Source organism: Cajanus cajan, chromosome 5 (genome assembly GCF_000230855.2).
Source record: "Cajanus cajan strain Asha chromosome 5, NIPB_CcT2T_4, whole genome shotgun sequence".
In the NCBI taxonomy this organism is placed as follows: Eukaryota; Viridiplantae; Streptophyta; class Magnoliopsida; order Fabales; family Fabaceae; genus Cajanus; species Cajanus cajan.
The window spans coordinates 41,131,175-41,146,941 of record NC_138521.1 but is presented as its reverse complement, the minus strand read 5'-3'; the positions used below and the strand labels follow the sequence as shown (position 1 = coordinate 41,146,941).

The 15,767-nt window shown below is 35.2% G+C and overlaps 1 long non-coding RNA gene across 1 annotated transcript; it reads left to right on the top strand.

The window, feature by feature from the left end:
* Positions 1-1,473: 1,473 nt before the first annotated feature.
* LOC145957747 (uncharacterized) lies at positions 1,474-2,627 on the top strand. Its single transcript, XR_014433750.1, has 2 exons — positions 1,474-2,036; positions 2,109-2,627. It is a non-coding gene; the product is annotated as an uncharacterized LOC145957747 (long non-coding RNA).
* The last annotated feature ends 13,140 nt before the right edge of the window (positions 2,628-15,767 follow it).

The following is a 15,767-nucleotide window of genomic DNA, read 5'->3' as shown; positions in this document are numbered from 1 at the left end:
CTCCCACCAATATTCTTAATTTCCCACTCCAATTCTTCAAACTTATATTTTCAATTTCAATTTGACTTTCCAATCCCATCCACCCACCGTCTCACTATTTCTCTCTCATAATTATTTTTCCTGAATGCCTTGCTTCTTTCCTCTTTTTAAACCTCTTCCCTCCATCTTCAACCTACTCAATCGTTCAATGATCCTCCAGAACTAGATCCTTTTTTTCATTCACCAGGTATATTATGTATAATTGTTAAATGACTTTAATTATTACCTTTCTATTTATTTGAATGTAATGTGCACTAATTTATTTCCATTATGCTTGTCTTAGGTGCTACTTTCACTAATGGACCATCGACTGATGGTGGTCAATCAGCTGGTGGTGGTCAGTCTGCAACCACCACCACCCCAGTGACTGATGGTGGCCAATCATATGTTGCCCCAACATCTGATAACCCACCAATTATAGAAGAGCCTTCAAGTGTAGATTCTCACAATGAAGTAGATAGGAGACTTCTTATATCTGTGGAATAAGTTAATAACCCGTAAGTAAAGCTAAACTCAATCAATGATTAAAATTAATATTACTACTTCATAATTTACAACATGAGTATTTAAAATGGCAGAAGGAGGTTTGTTCCAGATTTTGTTACACGAGATATTACATTGGAGCTATTCTTAAGGATGCCTAATGCAGCAACAAATTGGAAAAATTATTCTGCTGATATGAAAGAAATATTGTTCAATGATTTTATGGTAAGAAGTTATCATGTTAATATTATATTACATGTGTGTATGTGTCTGTGTATATATATGTATATATTAATTAATTTACTTAATTCACATTGTTGTAGAACAAACATCCTTTTGCATCAGATTACGATCGTAGTATGGCAAGGAAGGTTTGGGATTTGACATGCATGGATCGATATCCTGACTATCTATCTAAGGCAAGGACAAAGGCAAAAAAAAGGGGCAAATTCAGATAATATTGAAGACTTAAAGGGTCATGGGCCAAGAGGTATAAGGACTGAGATGTGGGACGGATTAGTAGATATATGGGCAACACAAGAGTGGAAAAGGAAATCCATTGCAGGTAAAAATAATAGGGCTTCCAAACCCGACGCTATGGTGCACACTGGAGGGTCAAGAAGCTTTGGACGACACTTAAGAAAAATGGTATTCATAGTTAATACTTTTGCTATTAATATTGACAATTCATTTTTATGTTAAGCTCTGTCATAATATGCTACGATTGTATGATAAATGGCTTTAATTTATTAATTATCAAAACTTATAATTAGCTGCAAAATTAATTCCATGAACTTGAGAAATAATATATAGGATTCAAGTGCAATTTTCTACTAGGTTTTAGGGCTTTGTAGTTAGATTTTTTTTGTGTTTCTGGAAGGTACAAAATAATATTGATTTTCTGATCTGTACTTGAAATATTCTCTTGTTGGATGTTAAAAGTTAGAACAAGTTTTGGTTGAGATTTGAATTACAATAGTAAATTGGGCTAATTGATTTCAATATGGCTTCCCATTATGTTTTTATTAATTCTCATATTTATTAATCATCTAAGATTTTGTTAACCATCACTTTTGGTTCTTTGTAATATGCTTGGCTAATTATACTTGATAAAAATTTCTTTTGTATCATAAATATTATAACTTTATACTATTATGTTTTTATTTATTGTGGTTTATTAATTAAATGTGTTTATGTATTTATCCTAAATTGCATATTATTTCACAGGAAGCAGAGCATAAACATCCTATTTCTTATGGTGAATTGTACAACAAAGTTCATAAAAGAAAAGATGACGAATATGTCTCTAACAAAGCGAAAAATTTCATTGTAAGAGTGTATATTTTTTTAATGTAAAAATTAAACATTGTTTATATATAACTATATACCTTGATACTTTTTTTTGTAGGAATCGTATGAAAATGCTATGGCTGAAAAGTATGGGGAAGACGCATCAAAGCATCCTATAGTTGACACTGATGTTTGGACACAAATTTCTGGTGAAAATAAGAAAGGTAGAATCCATGGCATGGGTCATAGCTTAGATCTTAGCATTAGTATGCATGGTTCATCTTCAACGGTTTTAGGTCCCTCTACCACACCTGTTAGAGAAGACATCACTACATTAGCTACACAAATGTCTGAAATGCAAGAACAGATGCAGTCACAATTGAATCTACAAACACAATCCCAAATGCAGTTGTAGACACAACTACAAGCACAAATGGAGGCACAGGCACAATATATGCAGGCACAATTGAAGGCACAAGCTGATATGCAGGCACAAATGCAGGCACAAATGAAGGCACAAGTAGAAATGCAAGTACTTTTGCAACAACAAATGCAGGAACAAATGCAAGCACAAATGCAGTTTTTGAGGAAAGAGATATTACCTGCCTTAAAGATACCATCACCATCATCAGTCAAAAAACTTGGGAAGAATCAAGAATGAAAATGTTGAATTCTAGTTTTTATTTATTTATTTACATTAGCATTGTTAACTCACTTGAAGAGTTTTATTATATTAGTTGGTATTGAGTATTTTTATTATGTTAGTTGGTACTGAATATTTTTATTATGTTGGTAATTTAGAATTGTTTTAGTTAGCCTTTAGTATTTTTATTTTATTTGATGCAAGTTGATGACACAATATATTTTATATGCAAAATACAGGTACTACAATCTTGATATCATAACTAAACAATTATGATAGTTATAGTATGAAAAATGCAGGTAAAGATGAATATATGAATATTAAAAATAAAATTGCGACAAAATAGCGAGGGATTAGCGATGATAACCAAAATATAATAGCAAGGGATCTGCTAGGAAATAGCAAGGCATATCATGTGAAAGACAAAATAGCGAGGGAAAAAAGAGCAAATAGCTAGGGAAATATAGCGAAGGAATAGCGAGACAATTGCTAGGGAAATATTGCGAGAGAATAGCGAGATAATTGCTAGGGAAGTATTGCAAGGGAATAGCGACATAATTGCTAGGGAAATATTGCGAGAGAATAGCGAGATAATTGCTAGGGAAATATTGCGAGAGAATAGCGAGATAATTGCTAGAAAAATATTACGAGGGAATAGAGAAGGGTCTGCAAGGGATATTCAGCGAGGGAAGTGCGAAGCCTTAGCTAAGAAATGTAGCAAGGGAATAGAGAGGGGTTTGTGAGGAAACATTAGCGAGGGATTAGCTACAAATTAGAGGGGGATATTTTGCGATCCCTTAGCGAGGGAATAGCGGGGAAGCTTGACCGCAAATTAGTGAGCAACATAGTAAGCATCCTTAATATAATTAGTGAGGAACTTAACGAGGGCTTGGCGATGGATTTTGCTACAGATCAGCGAGGGATTAAATCCTTCGCTAATTAGCTACCTGTATTTAGCGAGGCAATAGTCTCTCGTAATTCCATCACTATTTCGTCGCAAATCTGATTAGCGAGAGATTAGAGACAAAATAGCGAGGGAATAGTCCCTCGCTAATATGTAATTTTCTTGTAGTGTTCTCATCAGCAAACCACTTGGAGATGAGTTGCTCTGTGGGTAGAGGACGTTTGCTCCCCCTGACTTATAGCTTCTTTGGCTTTTTGGAAGATGAAGCCATTGTTAGGTTAAATATTGGTTCTTTGGTGGAGATGAAGAAGATGAAGAAAATGAGTGTTTTAGGGTTTGAGAGTTGAGAGAATGTGGCTTTATGAAAAATAAGAGGGCTTGGAAGTTATAGAAGCCCTAGCACCGGTTTGGCGTAGAGGAGAGGTTCCACAAATGAAGAGTAATGGGAAGTTGGAGGTTGGCGCGAATAAAACCGTTCAAAAACCGCCTGGAAAACCAAGGTTGCGCAAATAATCGATTATCTATAAAAATAATTGATTATTTGTATCAGTAAAATCCTTTGAAAAGCCTTTTCTGCACTAAATAATCGATTATTTTTGGAATAATCGATTATTCCAGAGGGTCATTTCCTCTAACTTGCCCAGATGATCGATTATTTCCCAAATAATCGATTATTCTAGAGACTCTTTGTATTCTTGCTTCCTAGATAATCAATGATTGCCCAAATAATCAATTATTTCAAAGACTTATGGAATTCCTCTTCTCCTAGATAATTGATTGTTTCCCAAATAATCGATTATTTTCCTAGACTTACTTACAATAATCGATTAAATTTTACAATAATAGATTATTTCAAAGAAGTTTTGTTTCTCTTACTTTAAACCTTTTAAACCATTCCTGATCCATTTCAACTCTTAAACCACTCTTTTATGCATCATACATCAATGTTTTACACATACATCAACCAATTTTCAATCAAACAATCAATCCCAAGTACACATTCACAATTAATTCAAACAAGACTCATTGATTATTCCTAGTTCAATTCTCAATTGATTAAATCTTTCTCTTGGTAGAGGTTTTGTAAATATGTCAGCTAATTGTTTACTAGTTTCAACAAACTCTACAACACAATCATTTTTCTGAACATGATCTCTTAAAAAGTGTGTCTTATCTCTATATGTTTTGGCTTAGAGTGCAAAATTGGATTTTTGGTTAGATTTATTGCACTTGTATTATCACATCTCAAAGGAATTTTATTCAGCTCAGTTCCATAATCTCTTAGTTGTTGTTTCATCCAGACAATTTGAGCAGAACAACTCCCGGCAGCTATGTATTCAGCCTCAGCTGTACTTAAAGCAACACAAGCTTGCTTTTTACTATGCCATGAGACTAGTGCACTTCCAAGTAGGTGACAAGTACCACTTGTGCTTTTTCTATCAAGTCTACACCCAACATAGTCTGAATCCGAGTAGCCTATCAGACTTAGTGAGACCCCTTTTGGATACCACAAACCTACATTAGTTGTTCCTTTCATATATTTAAGAATTCTCTTTACAGATTTCATGTGAGATTCTTCTGGATTTGCCTAAAATCTTGCACACAAGCACACAACAAACATTATATCAGGCCTACTAGCTGTCAAATATAAAAGTGATCCAATAATACCTCTATATTTTGAGTTGTCAACAACTATGCCTTTCTCATCCAAGTCAAGGTTGCATGTGTTTGATATTGGTGTTGTAGCCTCCTTACACCCTTCCATACCAAACTTCTTCAACACTTCATTGCAATACTTGCTTTGAGTTATGAAGATTCCATCACTCATTTGTTTGATTTGCAACCCCAAGAAGAATGTAAGCTCTCCCATCATTGACATTTCAAATTTACCTTGCATGGTCTTAGCAAATTCTTTGCATAGAGAGACATTAGTAGATCCAAAAACAATGTCATCCATATAGATTTGAACATACATTGTATCATTTTTAAACTTCTTCACAAATGTATTATCTACTTTCCCTCTTACATAGTCATTCTCAATCAAAAATTTGCTCAGCCTGTCATACCATGATCTTGGAGCTTGTTTCAACCCATAAAGTGCCGTTTTAAGTTTGCACACATTAGGATTCTTAAAATCAACAAGACCTGGTGGTTGCTCCACATACACTTCTTCTTGTATTAAACCATTAAAAAAAGCACTTTTCACATCCATTTGATAAAGCTTGAAATTCATTATAGAAGCATAAGCAAGAAGTAATCTAATGGCTTCTATCCTTGCTACAGGGGCAAAAGTCTCATCATAATCAATTCCCTCTTCTTGATTATACCCCTTAGCCACTAACCTTGCCTTATTTCTTATAATAATTCCAGATTCATCAAGCTTATTTCTAAAAACCCACTTGGTTCCTATGATTGGATAATCAGTTGGTAATGGCACTAAATCCCATACTTCATTTCTTTCAAACTGATTTAGTTCCTCTTGCATAGCCATTAACCAATGTTCATCTTGTAGTGTTTCATCTATAGTCTTAGGTTCAACTTGTGAAACAAAAGCCATAACGTTAGAAATATTCTTGATGGATCTTCTAGTTGACACTCCTTTACCAATATTTCCAATTATATTTTCCATTGATAAGTCCCTAGAAGTTTTTCATTCCTTAGGCAATTGTTTACTTCTATTCTCAGTGGTTTCATTTGATTAACTCTCTTTAGGCTTTTCATTAGGTTCACTTTCTAATGGAGGTTGATCAAGAAAATCAGTCAAGTCTTCTATTTCAGTTTGCTTTGTCTCTTGTTTGTTAGTCTCATCAAAGACAACATGAACTGATTCTTCAACAGTTATAGTTCTCTTGTTATATATTCTATAGGCTTTGCTATTTGTAGAATATCCTAAGAAGATTGCCTCATCAGCTTTTGCATCAAATTTTCCAAGTTGCTTTTTGCCATTGTTCAGCACAAAACACTCACACCCAAATACTCTAAAGTATGAAATATTAGGCTTTCTCCCATTATAAATCTCATAGGGTATTTTCTTTAGAATGAGCCGAATCAGAACCTTGTTTAACACATGACAAGCTGTGTTAATAGCATTAGCCCAAAAATATTTTGGTAGTTTAGTCTCATTCAACATAGTCCTAGCTAATTCCTCAAGAGACCTATTTTTCCTTTCAACAACCCCATTTTGTTGAGGTGTCCTAGGTGCTGAAAAATTATGATTAATACCATGCTCCTCACAGAATTTTTGAAACAAAATATTTTGGAATTCACCTTCATGGTCACTCCTAATTGAGGTGATGTTTGTGTTCTTTTCATTTTGAACAAGCTTGGAAAATTTCTTAAAAGCATGAAAAGCTTCATTTTTGTTTGCAAGAAACATAACCCATGTGAATCTTGAATAGTCATCTACAATAACTAACCCATAGTAGTTCCCACCTAGACTCATGGTTCTTGAAGGACCAAACAAATCCATGTGAATTAATTGTAAAGGTCTAGTAGTTGAAATCTGATTTTTGCTTTTAAAGCTAGCCTTCACTTGCTTGCCCTTTTGACAAGCATCGCATAGTTTGTCCTTACTAAACTTGAGTTTAGGTAGTCCTATTACTAACTCCTTTCTACTAAGTTTGTTTAAGTGATCCATGTGAATATGTGCAGCTCTTCTATGCCATAGCCAAATATTGTCTTCTTTGGTTATTAAGCACTTGGTGTTGGAAATTGCTATTGAGTGCTCTGAGTCTAGCATGTATATGTTGTCAATTCTTTTTCCAATGAATCTAATTTATTTTGTCTTTTTTATCACAAATCAAGCAACAAGTGTTATCAAATTCAATTTTAAAACCTTTATCATTGAGTTGACTTATACTAAGCAAGTTATGTTTCAGCCCTTCAACAAGCAATACATTCTCAATCAATGTTAAGGAGGAGGAGTTACCAATTTTTCCATGACCAAGAATCCTCCCTTTGTTGTTGTCACCATAAGTAACAAACCCTTCATTCTTTAATTTCAGACTTGAGAATTTTGAAGAATCTCCAGTCATATGCCTTGAGCAGCCACTATCAAGATACCATAATAAGCTTTTGGATCTCAAGCATTCCTACAACAAAGATTAGAAAATTGATTTAGGTACCCATGTGAACGGTCCTTGATGGTTAGTTCTTAGCCTTTGGCTCTTTTTAATCCAAACCATTTCTCCATTTAGAACTTAATACTTCCTAGAGTAGCAATTCCTTATTGTATGACCTTTCTTACAACAATAATAGCAAGTTGTTTGTCTAATGAAATTGCCTTTGTATTTTCTGAAAAATTGGTTTTTCTTAAAAACTCTTTCCTTTGATTTTAATGGTATGTTCATGCTTTGATTAAAACCAAGTCCACTTCTATCAAAAGTATTTCTTTGTTTTCCCAAAATGATATTCAAATTTGAATTTCCATTTGTGAACTTTGCAAGAGTAATTTTTAAATCAATATTTTCCTTTTCCAAAGTCTTGCAATTTTCACAAACACCTTTTGAAGAAGAGGAGGTTTCACAATAAGCTTCATTGAAGTTCAAAATAGTTTGAAGATTGTCATGCTCATTTTTCAAATCCTCAAGCTCTTATTCAGCTTTAATTAAAGCATTTTCATACCATGACAGCTTGTTTTTAAGCTTTGAATTTAAAGCATCTAATTTCACATCCTTTTTGTGAATTTGAATGAAAGCTTCTTGAAGTTGATCATAATCCAGATTAGATTCAAGGTCAGAATCACTTACTATTGTGTCTTGATCAGCTCCAGCCATCAAACATAAATTGTTCTCTTCAAATTCAGATTCATCACTTGTTGTGCTTGAGTCATTGTCATCCCAAGCAATGTAGGCTCTTTTTCCTTTGCCATTTTTCTTCACTTTCTTTTCCTCTTGTTGCTTCTTTAAGAGGTTTGGACATTCAACTTTTACGTGTCCTGGTTTCCCATACTCAAAATAATTGTAGGAGGATGTACTTGCTTCCTCTTTCTTATTTTCCTTCTTGTTGAACTTGTAGGGGGAATTCCTCTTCTTTCTTAGGAATTTTCTGAACTTCTTCACCAGCAAGTTGAAGTTCTCTGTTTCAGAATATTCGGAGCTTGATTCTTCATGCACTTCTTTGCCTTTGATTGATTTCAAGGCTCTTAGTGACACTCCCTTGCCCTTTTTGTCTTGCTGTTCATTCTCCTCAAATATATGTAGCTTTTGCTCATGCTTTCTTAGCTTTCCAAAGAGAGTTGCAAGGGTCAATGAAGTCAAGTCCTTTGATTCTTCTATGGTAGTAACCTTTTCTTGCCATGATCTGTCTAAGCATTGTAGCACTTTCAAATTTAATTCTTCTTCTTCAAATTTCCTGCCAAGATCAACAAGGTGATTTATCAAGTGTGTAAACCTCTTTTGAAAATCAGAAATTGATTCACCATTTTTCATTCTCAACAATTCATATTCTCTTATGAAAGTATGCTTTCTAGATCTCTTTACATCACTTGTTCCTTCATGAGTGACTTGCAAAGTGTCCCACATTTATTTAGTAGATTTGCATTGAGAAATTCTAAAAAATTCATCAATAGACAATGCAAATGTAATGATGTTCTTTGCTCTATAGTCATATTGGGCTATTTTTCTCTCATCATCACTCCACTCACTCCAATGTTTTTCTCTCTTCCCATCATCATCTTTGGTCATAGGGATATAGGGTCCATTTTCAATTGCATCCCACACAGCAATGTCAATTGCTTCAATGAAAATTCTCATCCTAATTTTCTAATAGACATAGTTTTTACCATTGAAAACAGGAGGTCTATGAATAGACACACCCTCACCATAAGGTAGGTTGTTATTGTCCATTTTTGAAATCTTGAATAACTCTCAAGAACCTTGCTCTAGATACCAATTGTTAGAAAAGAATGGCTCAATCCAAGAGCCGGGGGGGGTGAATTGGATTCTATGACACTTAAATTTTTTTAGAGTTTTTAGGATCTTTATTTCAATTCAAACTTTTCTAATATGAATTTTCAAAGAAGTTCCTTAAATGACTTGTTAATGAAAATGAGTCCTATATGCTTTCTTGATTAATCTTTAATAAACTCCAAAGTTAAGAGCAATCAATATGCAATACTTTGATTCAGTTTAAAGCAATGTTGTGCATACAAACATGTTGATCAAGACTATTCCCTTTCACACACAACCAAGATATTGTTCAAAGTAAAAGATAAGGGTAAGAGAAGATTGCACAAGTCTTTTATCCTGGTTCAGCCACTCTGCATGTGACCTACATCCAGTCCTCAATCATAACAGATCAAGATTTGTTCCACTATCTTAATGAAGAAGGTTTACAAGCATACCACACATGGATACACTCCTACATTCAATATAACCACTTTCTTGACCCCAAGAAAACACCTCTTGTAGAAACCGATTACAAGAATTCCTTACCACTTGAGACACCTACTCAATATTTACAATTATTCACAAAGAATTAAAAGAACGAATTCACCTGGAAACGGAACAAATCAGATAGTGAACTCAGAAGCAAATCTCAATCTGTCTCTTTCAAGAATGTGATGATGATGATGATCTTTTCTCAAAGCATTTCAAAAATGTTTTACTTCTTGGTTTCACAAAGAAAACACTCCAAGAAGATCACAAAGACTTCACAATAAGGTTTTTTTCTCTTTTTGATTCTCTGTTCTATCTTGTTCTGAACTTTCAAAATGTGAAAACTATTTATAACATTTTCAAAACCAGATAATCGATTATTTTAAAATCGATTATTTTGTTCTTCATGATTTCTAGAAATCAACCAAGAATAGATTAATCGATTATTTTGCAGGATAATCGATTATTCCAGAGAGTGATTCTTCGGAGAATCGATTATTTCACAAATAATTGATTATTACAACAAGGCATCCTTTTCACCTGTTGCTGGAATAATCGATTATATTTAATGATAATCGATTATTTTGAGTCAGTTTTCAAAAACTCTATTTTATGTCTCAAAATAACTTTTCAAGTTTCTAACTCATCATCATACTCACTCTTAGTTAGATTAGATAAAGATTAACCCATGCACAAAGCACACACATGCAAAATAAGCTCAACAAAACAATACAACTTATGAGCTACTCCTATTACACAACATAATAGCCATATTTTCTTCTTGACTTTGTTTTTGACTTGCTGATGTCCTTGGTCAGCTGTGATTCTCAGAATCCATACTTTGTTATCATCAAAACCTTCATTCTTCAAGTTTAAGTTGATTCACCACTCCATGAATCTCAACAGAAGGATCATCTCTTCAAGGGTATGGAGGTGGAAGATTTGGTGTTTGAGAAGGTGAAGGGTGACGCACAAAATGAAGGAGAGAAATGGATGGTGTTTGGTGGTGTAGCTCCTTTAGGCTAGCTCACTTCACTTAGGATGATGGAGACCAACCAAGGAAGACCCAAGCTCACTCAAGGAAGAGAGGAGAGGATAGGGGGCCGTGGAGTTCCTAAGGGACTAAGGAAAGAATGAAGAGGCACTAGGCTCACTCAATAGCATTAATTTCCAAAGTGGCTACAAGGTGGATGACCTAGAGTACTTATAAAGACTAGAAAGGAATCTAGGGTTTCTTGGGAGTATTTGGCCAAAATTTTGATGTCCAAATACACCCTAAATGAACCGTAAATGCATCCCAAATGAAATGGCTCCCATCTCTTTAAAAGACTAAAGTACCCTTAGGTCTAAAAAAAGAAAGAAATGGACTTTGACCTTATAAAATAAGGTTTAAGTCCTAAAATAAATCCTAAGACTAATTTTGCCCCATAATACAAAGGCTAAATAGAAATACAAAATAAAATCCTAATATCTAATGTACCCTAAAATACAAGGGCAAAATAGGAAAAGAAAACAACAAACTAAGGAGACGGCTCAAAATCCACACATATGATGATCACACTAGTACAAAAATCACTTTTAAAATCGGGGTTTTAAAATCGGTTAAAAAGTAGCCGATTTTAAAAGTGACGCAGTGGCAATTTTGTAAATAATGACATTACTTTTTAAATCGACTACCTTTTAATCGATTTTGAAAGGTCTCTGATGCTACTTTTAAAATTGGTTATTTAAGAACTGATTTTGTATGTAGTATACAAAATCAGGTCCTAAATGAACGATTTTAAAAATGCTAGTTTTAAAATCAACTATTTAAGAATCGATTTTGTATACTACATACAAAATCCGTTCTTAAATAACCGATTTTAAAAATGTCAATGCCTATATACTTTCTTTCTTTCCCTTCATTCTCTTTGATCTTTCCCTCCATTCCTTTCTTTACTCTCTCGCGCTCTCATCTAAGGTCTCCAGCTTCTCATTTTCTTTGCAAGACTACTATATCAAGGTAACATTATCATTCTCTTCTCATGTTTCTAGTTTCGTTGTTGCTGTATTCTAGGTAAATTTCAAATCTGGAACAACCCGTTCTGCAATCAAAACGGCCCGTTCTGCAATTGAAAAATTTTTTCTAATGTTTTTCCCTGTTTGTAGTGTTGTCATCTAAACATCTTTTCAGTGAAATACGAAATTGTTACTTTGGCTTGTCATTCATGTGAATAATTTGGAATAGGCAAACTAGCAAAGGAGTTGAGTATCTAGTTGAAGCATCAGCTGCGAAAGTTGAGGCTATTAGTGTAACACTTGTTGCTGCCAAGGCACGACAAGTGAATGGTGAAGTTGAGTTGCTTGACCGAGACCGTGGGGCAGTGTCATTAATCCTTCTAAGAACTTGGAAAGGGTCATATTCCCTAGGGCTTAGTTTGGACTTCCTTTGAGTAGGGAATCTATCCTTTCTCAAGTGAAGCCAAATCCAATCCCCAACTTCAAAGGTTACCTTTTTCCTCCGTTTGTTGTTGTACTTGGCATATTTTTCGGTTTATTTTTCAATTTGGCTCTGATGGAGGACCATCCTTGAGACATAATATAGGGCCTATCACAAGGTCCATGGCTAGGAGAGTAGAGGAAGATGAAGAACACACCACACCAAAAGCCATGATCATCATGTGTGTGGATTTTGGGCCCTCTCCTTAGCTTGTTGATTTCCTTTCCTATTTTGCCCTTGTATTTTGGGGTACATTAGCTATTAGGATTTTATTGTGTATTTTTATTTAGCCTTTGTATTATGGGGCAAAAATAGGCTTAGGATTTATTTAGGGACTTAACCTTGATTAGTAAGGTCAAAAGTCCATTTCTTTCATTTTCTAGGACTAAGGGTACTTTAGTCTTTTTGGAGAGATGAGAGCCATTTCATTTGGGCTTCATCTAGGGTTCATTTAGGGTGCATTTGGACTTGAAATTTTCGGCCAAATGCTCCCAAGAAACCCTAGGATACTCTCCTATCTCTATAAGTACTCTAGTCCCTCCACCTTGTACCCACTTTGGAATATATGCATTTTGAGTGAGCCTTTGTGCCTCAAAATCCTTCCTTAGTCTCCTAGGGTCCTCATGCCCAACCTCCTCTCCTCTCTACCCTAAAGAGAGTTTGAGTTTTCCTTGAGTGGCCTCCACCAACTCTTGGTGGAGAGAGCTAGCCAAGAGCACCAAAAACATCTTCCACCTTCCCACCTCCATTTTCGTCCACCTTCACCTCCACCCTTCAATATTGTTTTTCCACCACCCTTGAGGAACATCCAGCCATCATCCTTCTTCCTAGACCGTGGAGAAAGAGGGAGCTCCTCCTTGGAAGCCAAAGAACACACCATGGAAGGAAGGAGCCCATCATGTGGTATCAAGAGCCATGGTTGTCTTCAAGGGTGACTTGTTTCCTTCTCTTGTGTCTTTAAAATTTTTCCTTGTCATGTCTATGTCTTCTTACATGTCTTGATGTTATCTTTGATGTTGTTTTCTCAAATATTGCTTGAAATATTGTGTTCTTGTTGAGTGGTTCATTACTTGTTCATGAGCCTCCTTGTTCTCCTTTAGGATTCTCTTAAAATAGGTTCTTTTGTGCTTTTCTCTATTTTGTCTTGGCTGGACATTTTTGTTTCAAGAACATGATGAACATGTTGAACACTACATGAACTCTATTTTGATCTTTTCTCATCCAAGTTTTGTCAAAGTTATGTTTCCCTCTCTTTTTCTTTCTCCTTAAAAATTCAAAATCTATGCATGACACACCTTGGTTTGAATGAAACATGAAAAATGATGCATGACACCTCTTTCCTTGTGGCTGGCTGAACCATATGTGTCCATCTTAGAAGTCAATCTTGCATGATAATTAGTCCTTAACATGCTCCAAGATTTTTTGAGTTTCTATGTGTAACTTGTATCTTGCACATTTATGGTTAGCCACTCTTGCATGCCACCATCACCCCTTGTCTTGTTGCCTATTTTATGAGTCAACCAAGTGAGATGTAAGTCTAAAATATTGCTGAACATACTGCAAAAATCTGCACCTAACAAGAAGACAAAAGTACCAAAGACACTTCACCCAAAACTTGCGATTTACATGCTACTAGTCCTTTTTGTCCCCTTCCTTTTTTTGTGTAACCTTGTAAACCACCACAAGTGTAAAAACCAAGCAAAATAATAAGAAAAATAGCATCAAAATCTGATCCCATGGGCTGGCCAAAAAGCTGGTACGAAAATTGAATGGAAAAGAAAAGAAAAGAAAAAAAAATTTAAAAGGAATTGTTGCTAAACTTGTGGACTTGGACCTTTTTACCCTACACATTTGGACTTGGACTTGGACTATCTTTGGACCTATTTGAGACCAAAATCTTGGCTGAACTTGGACAAATACCTTGGCTGGACTTGGGAGGATGGACATGAAATTATAAAGACAAGAAATACTAAACACTTAATTCTACTCTAGAACCATTCTAGGATTTCCTTTGAGTGCTTTCCTTTTTAAATGTGCCTTAATTTTTGCTTGTCTTTCTTGGAATTCTTTGTGTTTTGTCTCATCAATATTCCCTTTGAGTTTAGCCTTTCTAATTGAGCATTTTTAGTTTTCATTTCCTTGGCCTCCTTCTTGCTCTTGGTTGGTTTACTTGGTGTAGATAAAGTACACTACAATTTTCCCTTACAACTTTTGGGAGATTGAGTGGGAGGAGTTGTTCGTGTAGCCCAAAGTACTTTGGAAGGATTACTAAAAGTATTGGAGTGCAGACACCTTGGGAGAGGACTAACCAAGTTTGCTCATTGTGAAGGAACCACCATTGGAGGCTTGAAGACTTTAATTTCTTGTTTTCTCTTTTGTGCCTTTTTCTTTCCCTTTCTTGTTGTTTTTGTTGGGCCACTTGTGTATTGGTCCTTATTCATTTGTTGGGTTGTAATTGGCCTTTTAAATAATTATTTTTTGTAATAATTTCGTTTAGTACTTGTGGAAGTGTCTTGAATACCCCCAAGGTCACTTCAAGCTTCCACCCTAGGGCCTCCGACTAGCCTATATTTTATTGCTTTCATTTACTCTTTGTTATTGTTAGTATGCATGCTTTAGGTTCTCTTGTGCGTTTAGAAGGCTCTAAATTTGCCTACTAAGGGTCCGTGCACACACTCACACTTTTGTGACAAATTTGATTTTTCTGAGAAAAGTGAAAAGGGGCTTAGTGATTTCTACTTGAAAAGGCTTGGTTTTTAAGAGATCCCTAGTGGTCCACCTCCCTTGATAGTTCACTTTGTACACTTAGGCCTCCTATCACTATTCTTGCCCTCAAAATTCTTTTGTGAAAACCGTTTATCACTCACTCTTTGTGAAAACATTTCCAAGAACTTCTTTGTGAAAACCTTTATTGATCAAAGATGAGTGATCATTCAAGTGTGAGGGGTCAAAATACTCATAGTAGTAGACATAGTCTTAGGGATGAGCTTAGAGAAATTAGGGAGTATATAAAAAGAAAAGAAGAAGAAAATGCAAAAAGAGAGGAAGAATATAAGAGAAAAGAGAGAGAAAGTGAGAAAAACAATAAGGAAATAAAAGAGATGTTAGCAAAACTAGTCATGGGAGGGGGAGTTGGGGGATCTAACCCAAGGGTAAGCATCCCTAGAAGTGAAAGTGAGGGTAGTCAACACCCTACAAAGTGATAGCCATTATAGTAGTCATCACAATGATGATTACTATCAAAGGCCACCAAGAACACAAAGACCAAGACCAAGGGAGTCTTCCAATAAGGAACCCAACATTACTCTTCCCTCATTTCATGGCAAAGACAATGTTGAAACATATTTAGATTGGGAAATGAAAGTTGAACAACTTTTTTCTTGCCATGGAATAAGTGAAGAGAAAAAGGTTTCTTTAGCGACCCTTAGCTTCCAAGGGCATGCTATGTATTGGTGGACCTCTTTAGAAAAAGAAAAAAGAATGCATCATGAACCCCCAATTCAATATTGGAATGAACTCCGTAGTGCCTTAAGAAGGAGGCATATTCCCCCA